This window comes from Ornithorhynchus anatinus, chromosome 11 (genome assembly GCF_004115215.2).
Source record: "Ornithorhynchus anatinus isolate Pmale09 chromosome 11, mOrnAna1.pri.v4, whole genome shotgun sequence".
Taxonomy (NCBI): domain Eukaryota; kingdom Metazoa; phylum Chordata; class Mammalia; order Monotremata; family Ornithorhynchidae; genus Ornithorhynchus; species Ornithorhynchus anatinus.
This window is the reverse complement of record NC_041738.1, coordinates 21,083,278-21,091,217: the sequence shown is the minus strand read 5'-3', so window position 1 is coordinate 21,091,217 and position 7,940 is coordinate 21,083,278. Positions and strand designations below refer to the sequence as shown.

At 44.4% G+C, this 7,940-nt stretch overlaps 1 non-coding gene across 1 annotated transcript; it reads left to right on the top strand.

Annotated features, from left to right (window-relative positions):
* The first annotated feature begins 1,491 nt into the window (after positions 1-1,491).
* LOC114815348 lies at positions 1,492-1,628 on the top strand. Its single transcript, XR_003763111.1, has one exon. It is a non-coding gene; the product is annotated as a small nucleolar RNA SNORA7 (small nucleolar RNA).
* Positions 1,629-7,940: the final 6,312 nt, after the last annotated feature.

The window sequence follows — 7,940 nt, the reverse complement described above, 5'->3', positions numbered from 1 at the left end:
AAAGGGGCTGGGCACAGTCACATATGAAAACTCAAAACACTAAAACAAGCAGGAAATGCCTGATCACTTTCCAGGCTGAATGAGAAAGTCAAGCCCTCAGCCCTCCCCAACCCTCATCCTCCTGTGGCTCTAGAGATGGAGGTGAGAAATTTATTTTCATACAGAAAATCTGAAGTCAAGGGAGGTTGAGGGACTTCTTCACCTGGAACTGAGAGGAAACAAGAGTGCTGTCAACTAAACCCTAGAGATCTGACCCCCAAACCTTTCTAGTAATCATCGCAGCCTTCCTGGGAGTCTCTGAAGAGGCGGGCCGTGTTGTTCCTGACTGGCCCAGCCTCCAGTTGAATCAGTTCGTCTGGATTCCTCTGAGGAAGGAATGGCATCCCAGCCAGATGACCAGAGCGAAAGAATGAAAATCGATGTTTTCCTCCAAAAAGGAAAGTTAACTGCCAGTGGGAGTTGGGGAGACAAGGTGTTTCACTGTCAACCACTCCAAGTTGTCAAGAAGAGAAAATACTAGGCAGGATACAATTGTCATCCACTTTGTGTCTGGGGAAATTCTCATTCTCTGTTCAGAGAAGGCGAACCTTTTTAGCCTCTGTCAAGGTCCATTATAATAATGACAATAATTCTGATATCTGTTAAGTGCTTAGCATTAGCCAAGCCCTATACAAAATGCTGGATAGATACAATATAAGCTGACAAAGTCCCTGTTCCATATGGGCTCCTGGTCTAAGGAGGAAGGAAAACGGGTATCTTAACCCCATTTTTACAGTTCATTCATTCAATAGTATTTATTGAGTGCTTACTATGTGCAGAGCACTGTACTAAGCACTTGGAATGTACAGTTCGGCAACAGATAGAGACAATCCCTGCCCAACAGTGGGCTCACAGTCAAAACTGGGGAGACAGGTAGCAAAGCAAAACAGAGCAAAACAAAACAAGACGACATCACCACGATAAATAGAATCATGAAGATATACACCTCATTAACAAAATAAATAGGCTAGTAAATAATATACAAATAAACATACTGATGAAGGGAGGGAAAGGGGGAAGAGCAGAGGGCGGGAAGGGGGGAAGGGGAGGGGAGGAGGAGCAGAGGGAAAGGAAGGGCTCAGTCTGGGAAGGCCTCCTGGAGGAGGTGAGCTCTCAGTAAAGCTTCGAAGAGGCGAAGAGAGTTAGTTTGGCAGATGTGAGGAGGGACAGCATTCCAGGACAGCAGTAGGATGTGGGCCAGGGGTCAACGGTGGGCCAGGAGTGAACGGGGTTTGAAGCTGAGGCATAGAGACGTTAAGAAACTCATGGATCAGAAAAGGTTTTGATACCATATGGGATGCGGGGGCCTAAGAAGTGGGGAGAACAGGTATTTAATCTCCATTTTAAAATGAAATAACTGAGACACAGATAAGCTAAGTGACTTGCCTAAGTAAGCCTGTGATTGAACCAGGATTAAAGCCCAGATTTCCCGATTCGCTGGCCGTTCCACTACCCCTCTCAAGGTTGCACCCGGAGAGTTTCCAGTACTCTACCGTCTCGGCTACAGGAGGGAGAGTCAATCAGAGGCCTACCCATTCCATTCCTAGCTTGGGCTGTGGCTAGCAAGTGGAAGGCAATCTGCTACAAGTTAAAACTCACCCATGCTGGGCAGCAGTGGCTTGCGAGAGAGTCGAGGGAGGAGACTCAAATTTACTACGCCAAAGGCAGCAGTGGTAAACCGCTTCTGTATTTTTATCAAGAAAACTCTTTGGATACACTACTGGAAAGATTGCAGATGGAGAGCGGGGCACTCTGGGAGAGATGTGTCCTTGGTGTTGCTATGGGTCAGAAATGACTCGACGGCATAAAACAAGACATGACTCTTTCCACTAGGCCACACTGCTTCATTATGTTATCAAATTATCAGTGGCATTTCTAATCATTTGGGAGAATACAATAGATATATGATTACTGCTGCAATTAGAATTTACAATCTAGTTGGGAGACAGCCATAAATGATTTAAGAAGAGTGGGAGCAAGAGGAAGAGCAAGGATACAACAGGAAATAGTACATCACTGAACAGCTAATTGAAGAAGCATGGCTTGGGCACCTGCCTGAGAGTTAGAGAACCCGCATTCTAATCCTGACCCCATCACTTGATTGCTGTATGACCTTAGACAAGTCACTTAGCTTCTCTGTGTCCCAGTTAATTCATTTGTCAATGGAGATAAAGTACCTGGGCATGTCACCCCGCTCCTCAAAAATCTCCAATGGTTGCCTATCAAACTGTGTCAAGCAAAAACTCACAATTGGCTGCAAAGCTTTCCATCACCTTGGTCCCTTCTACCTTCTCTCCTTCTACAGCCCAGCCCACATACTCTTTTCCCCTGGTGCTAACCTTCTCATTGGGCCTCGTTCTCACCTGTCCCGCCGTCGACCCTTGGCCCACGTCCTACCTCTGGCCTGTAATGCCATCCCTCCTCAAATCTGCCAAACAAATACACTTTTTCCCTTCAGAGCCTTTCTGAATGCTCACCTCCTCCAAGAGGCCTTCCCAGACTAAGCCCCCCTTTTTCCTCAGATCCCCCGCCCCTCCCCATCGCCTGACTCACTCCCTTTTCTCTACCCCCACCCCCACCCCATAGCACTTGTGCATATATGTACATATCTATAATTCTATTTATTTATAATAATGCCTGTTTAGTTGTTTTGATGTGTATACAGCTATAATTCTATTTATTTATATTGATGCTATTGATGCCTGTTTACTTGTTTTGTTGTTTGTCTCTAGATTGTGAGCCTGTTGTGGGAAGATATTGTCCCTCTTTGTTGCTGAATTGTACTTTCCAAGTGCTTACTACAGTGCTCTGCACACAGTAAGAGCTCAATAAATATGATGGTTCCCCCCACACTCCCACATTTCCCCTCCCAATCTGCCCCGCCCCATACTCCAACCAACTTTGAACCCCTTAGGGCCCCTTAGTCTGAGACTGAGATTGCTTCTTATCCTCTTACTTTGAACAGTGTACAGCGTAATGTACAGTGCATGGCATAAAGCAGGACACATAGTAAGTGTTGAACAAATACTCAAATTATTAATTACATATACAAATAAAAATGCGTGTAAAAGTAGAGGTGAGAACTGTTGTTCAGGTCAGAGTAACTGGTAGCTTTCTTCAGCTTTCCTTCTTCAGCTTTCCATCCTTCTCTTCCTTCCTCCTCCCCTTCTGCCCCTTGCTCACCTCCAGCATGCTGTAGCTGGGAATCTCTTGCCTCGTATTCTGTCCCAGTTCCCTCTGGCAGTGCTCTTTCATATCAGCCCTTGGAAATTCCCAATGCAAAAAGATAAACCCAAATTTGGGATCTTGGACAGGGCTAGGGTCTTGATTCCACTTCTGAAATGCATTTATTTAATCATTTTTATATGGTATTTGTTAAGCACTTACTCTGTGCCAGGCACTGTATTAAACACTGGGGTATATACAAGATAATTGGGTTGGACACAGTCCCTGTCCCACAGAGGGCTCAAGGTCCTAATCCCCACCTTGCAGATGAGAGAACAGACACAGAGAAGTTTAGTGACTTTCCCAAGGTCACACAGCAGCCAAGTGGCGAGCTGGGATTAGAACCTAGGTCCCAGGCCTGTAATCTTTCCACTGTGTCATGCTACTTGTGGGTGAGTACACCCCAACTGCTACTATTGCTTTTTATAACTTCACAATCATGTTGAAAGTAACATTGTCAAAGGTTTATAAAAGTTTATGCAGCTTGCTAATTAAATCCATGCAAACTCTGACTAGGTACTAATTCACTGAAAATGGGTTTATGGCTACAGAGAGTTTCTCGTGAAATGCTTGCCAATGCCGAGACGTAACTGGCAACTGCATCAACATCAGGAATGTTATTCACAATCACTCCCTGTCCGATCCTCTCCCATCCCCTCAAAATCTCCGGATCTGACACTTCAATGTAGCTACAGATGCAAATATTGTGGATTTTCAATTATTCCACAACTGATCAGATGATTCCAAGACAGCAGCTAATTAAAACCTAATTGAAATGAAATCATTTCTAATTCCACCTCCTTTCATCATTTCCGGGAGTAAAAAGGTTTCTTGCTTTGTGGACTCAGTCACTTTGGTCCTGTTGGCTCCTTAGCCTTAGCCCTACATGATCCCTAGCTGCATCTAGGGGAGAAGAGCCTGGAGGGAAGTTTTGCAGTAAGGATGGGAGGCAGGAGGGAGAGGAGGATGAATTTAGAAACAGAAAGAAGAGGCACACTGGTACTTTCGAACAGGGACAGAGGAGTTGAGGCCTAGAATTGTTGGGTGGTGAAGTAAGAAGGTAGGAAAGGAAAAGGAACTAGCCAAGATGAGGTTAGAATTCAGCTTTGGGGAGAAGTATTCATTCATTTATTCAATCATATTTTTGAGTGCTCGCTGTGTGCAAATCACCGTATTAAATATATGGGAGAGTACAATATAACAATTAACATACCTATTCCCTGCCTAAAATTATCTTACAGTCTAGAGGAGGAGACAGACATTAATATAAATACATAAATTACAGATCTGTACATAAGTGGGGCTGGGAGTAGGGGATGAATAAAGGGAGCAAGTCACTGTCATGCACAAGGGAGTTGGGGAAAAGGAACAGAGGGTTTAGTGAGGGAAGGCAGTCCACCTCTCCGTGTTTTGCTAGGAGATTGTGTTTTACATGAGTACTACACAGTAAGTGCTCAGTAAATACTGTTGATTATGCTTTCTGGCTAGTACCCCTCCATGGGTGGGTTTAAGCACTGGGGTTCTTTGGACACGTCCTCCTCTTCATTAGTTTGGAAACCCAGCGAAGGCAAGTTGGCCTCTCTCACAGCTGTCTACAGCCCCTGTATGTGGCTTAAGACAAAAAACACGATCACCACCAAGACTGACAAGTTGGGACTGTGGTTCCCTGGGGACAAGAATTGATTAATAACATTTACTGAGCACTTTCTGGGTGCGGAGAACTGTTCTAAGTGCTTGAGAGAATACAGTACAATGATAGAACTAGGCAAGAGGAAAATAGAGAGGGAGGTTGGGGGAAGGATGACAGGTGGGCAGTTGGGGTGTATTCACCCAGAAGTAGAGTGACATTGTGGAAAGATCACAGGCCTGGGACCTAGGTTCTAATCCCAGCTTGCCACTTGGATGAAGGATGAGCTTATTCAAGTGGAATCGTCATGCTTTCGGGCATTCTGTTGCTCTTCTCCACGACTGGGCCTCTTTAATGTTTCCTTGTTAGGGCAAGAGGCCCAGAGACAGCCCCACAGTTGCTAGAGGATGGCACTAGTGGCTTTTGGCACAGTGGAAAAGGAAGGACAGAAAAGAGCAATCTTTCTCCTTTACAGCAGAGACAACTCCAGGTCATAGCATTGCTGTTCTATCTGCACTGGTATTTCTGGGTAGGGGAGAGATGCTTTTCAGCTGTGCTGGAAACTTCTAGAAGGCCCCTTTTGGGGTGGATGGAATTGCAGCTGATCTCCAAAGGCTATGGCAATTGGCCACTTCCACTGGGCCCTGAGGGCCAGACTCCCCTGGGCCACTACCCAGGCAGAAGCCTGACCCAGCAAGCTCCAGTGGCTGGGCCCAGGCTGTGATGGCAGCAACCATCTCAGGGCAGCAGCAGTGAAATCTTTATTTGTGGGCCCATGTTTACCTGCATCCAAGTGTCTGGATGTGGATGCATCATCAGTGCTTGTTTCTGTCTTCCAATTCCACCCCCATTCTCTGGGATCCCCTCCCATTCCTTCTTTCCTCCTTGTCCCCCTGTCTCTGACACTGCAGACCACTCCCTTTACCTTGAAACATGCTCAGACTGTCTTTTGAATGAAACAGTACTGACCTGGTTCTCCTCCTGCCTCTCTGAATGCTCCTTCTTCCTCTAGAATGTAAACCCACTGTGGGCAGGGATTTTCTCTCTTTATTGCTGTATTGTACTTTCCAAGTGCTTAGTATGGTGCTTGGCACACAGTAAGCACTCAATAATTACAACTGAATGAATGCATGAATTAATTAATTAATAGTATTAAGCACTTACTTTGTGCAGAGCACTGTACTAAGTGCTCGGGAGAATATAATATAATTGAGGGGGTAAGCATAGTACCTGCCCACAAGGAGCTTATGATCTTGAGGGGGAGACAAACATTAATTATTAATAAATAAATTACGGATAGTTCATAAGTGTTGTAGGGCAAGATCATCATGGGCAAGAAATGTTCCTACCAACTCTGTTATATTGTATAGTGTACTCTCCTATGTGCCTAGCACAGTGCTCTGCACACCAGTGTTCAATAAATACAACTGATTGACTTACTGATTGAATATCAAGTGCTCAGTATCATTCACTAGGTTCTCTCCCTCTCATGCCTTAACTGTCCTTCAACACTCTCTGTTGGGTCCCTTACTCTTATTACTATTAATAATAATATAATAATGTAATCTGTATATTTAATAATAATAATAATGGTATTTGTTAAGTGTTTACTATGTGACAAAAACTGTTCTAAACACTGGGGTAACTACAAGGTAATCAGGTTGTCCGATGTGGGGATCACAGTCTTAATCCCCATTTTACAGATGAGGCAACTGAGGCACAGAAAAGTTAAGTGACTTAATAATGTTGGTATATGCATTTGTTAAGCCCTTACTATGTGCAGAGCACTGTTCTAAGCGCTGGGGTAGATACAGGGTAATCAGGTTGTCCCACGTGAGGCTCACAGTCTTAATCTCCATTTTACAGATGAGGGAACTGAGGCACAGAGAAGTGAAGTGACTTGCCCACAGTCACTCAGCTGACAAGTGGCAGAGCTGGGATTCAAACCTATGACCTCTGACTCCCAAGCCTGGGCTCTTTCCACTGAGCCACGCTGCTTCTCCAATTATAGAATCATAGAAATCACCTAACAAATACCGTAACAACTATTATTATTATTATGGACTCTGATCACATCATGACTAGATTATTATATCATCCTCTCAGTGTCCTGCTTTTCCCATCTCCAGTCTACACTACACGCTTCTGCAGGGATAATTTTCTTGAAGCATCACCTATCAACATTTTTCTCCTTAAAACCTTCCACTATCTCCTACCCATGTCCCTCTGAGTCAAGCAAAAAATCCTTATATTGGCTTCATGGCTTTCCATAAACTCATCTCACTTTACAAATTTTTAGATCAACCACAGGGCTGTTTCTGGGAAGCAGCATAGACTAGTGGAAAGAGCACAAGCCTGGGACTCAGAAGACCTGGGTTCTAATCCTGCCTCCACCATTTGTCTGCTGTATGACCTTGGGCAAATGACTTAACTTTTCTGTGCCTCAGTTACCTCATCTGTAAAATGGGGATGAAGACTGTGAGTCCCATGTGGGATAGGAACTGTGACTGACCTATTATTTCGCATCTACCCTAGTGCTTCAAACAATGGAGCAGTGTTTGACACATAGTAAGCACTTAACATGTACCATTAAAAATAACAAAAACAAAACAAAAAAGGGTAGTTGTCCTTGTTGGTGTCTTGCTTCCTTTCCCTAGTAAAACATGCTCTCTCTCTGTCTCTATCTGTCTCATTCCCTCTCTTTCTCTTCCCCAGAGTTCATCTGCTCCTCTCTGGGGTAAAATGTGGGGGGAAAGAAAGAATTATAAGATCACAGCTACCCCTGCTTACATTCCAACTAACTCAAACAGCATTCTCCTCTCTTCTTTTGCTTCTAGTTGAAGTGAACTGGAGGGTTAACAGGGAGATCTGGGGTCAGGAAATGGGTTTCAGAGGGGACAGGATCTGCTCTCCATTCAGAAGCAAGCAACATAAGGTACACAGGCTGACACAGTTCTAGGCAAATAGTGAGAAAAAGGAAAAGAAAAAGAAATGCAGTGGGAGATAACTAGAGAATCAAAAGACACATAAATGAAGAAGCAATCATCCC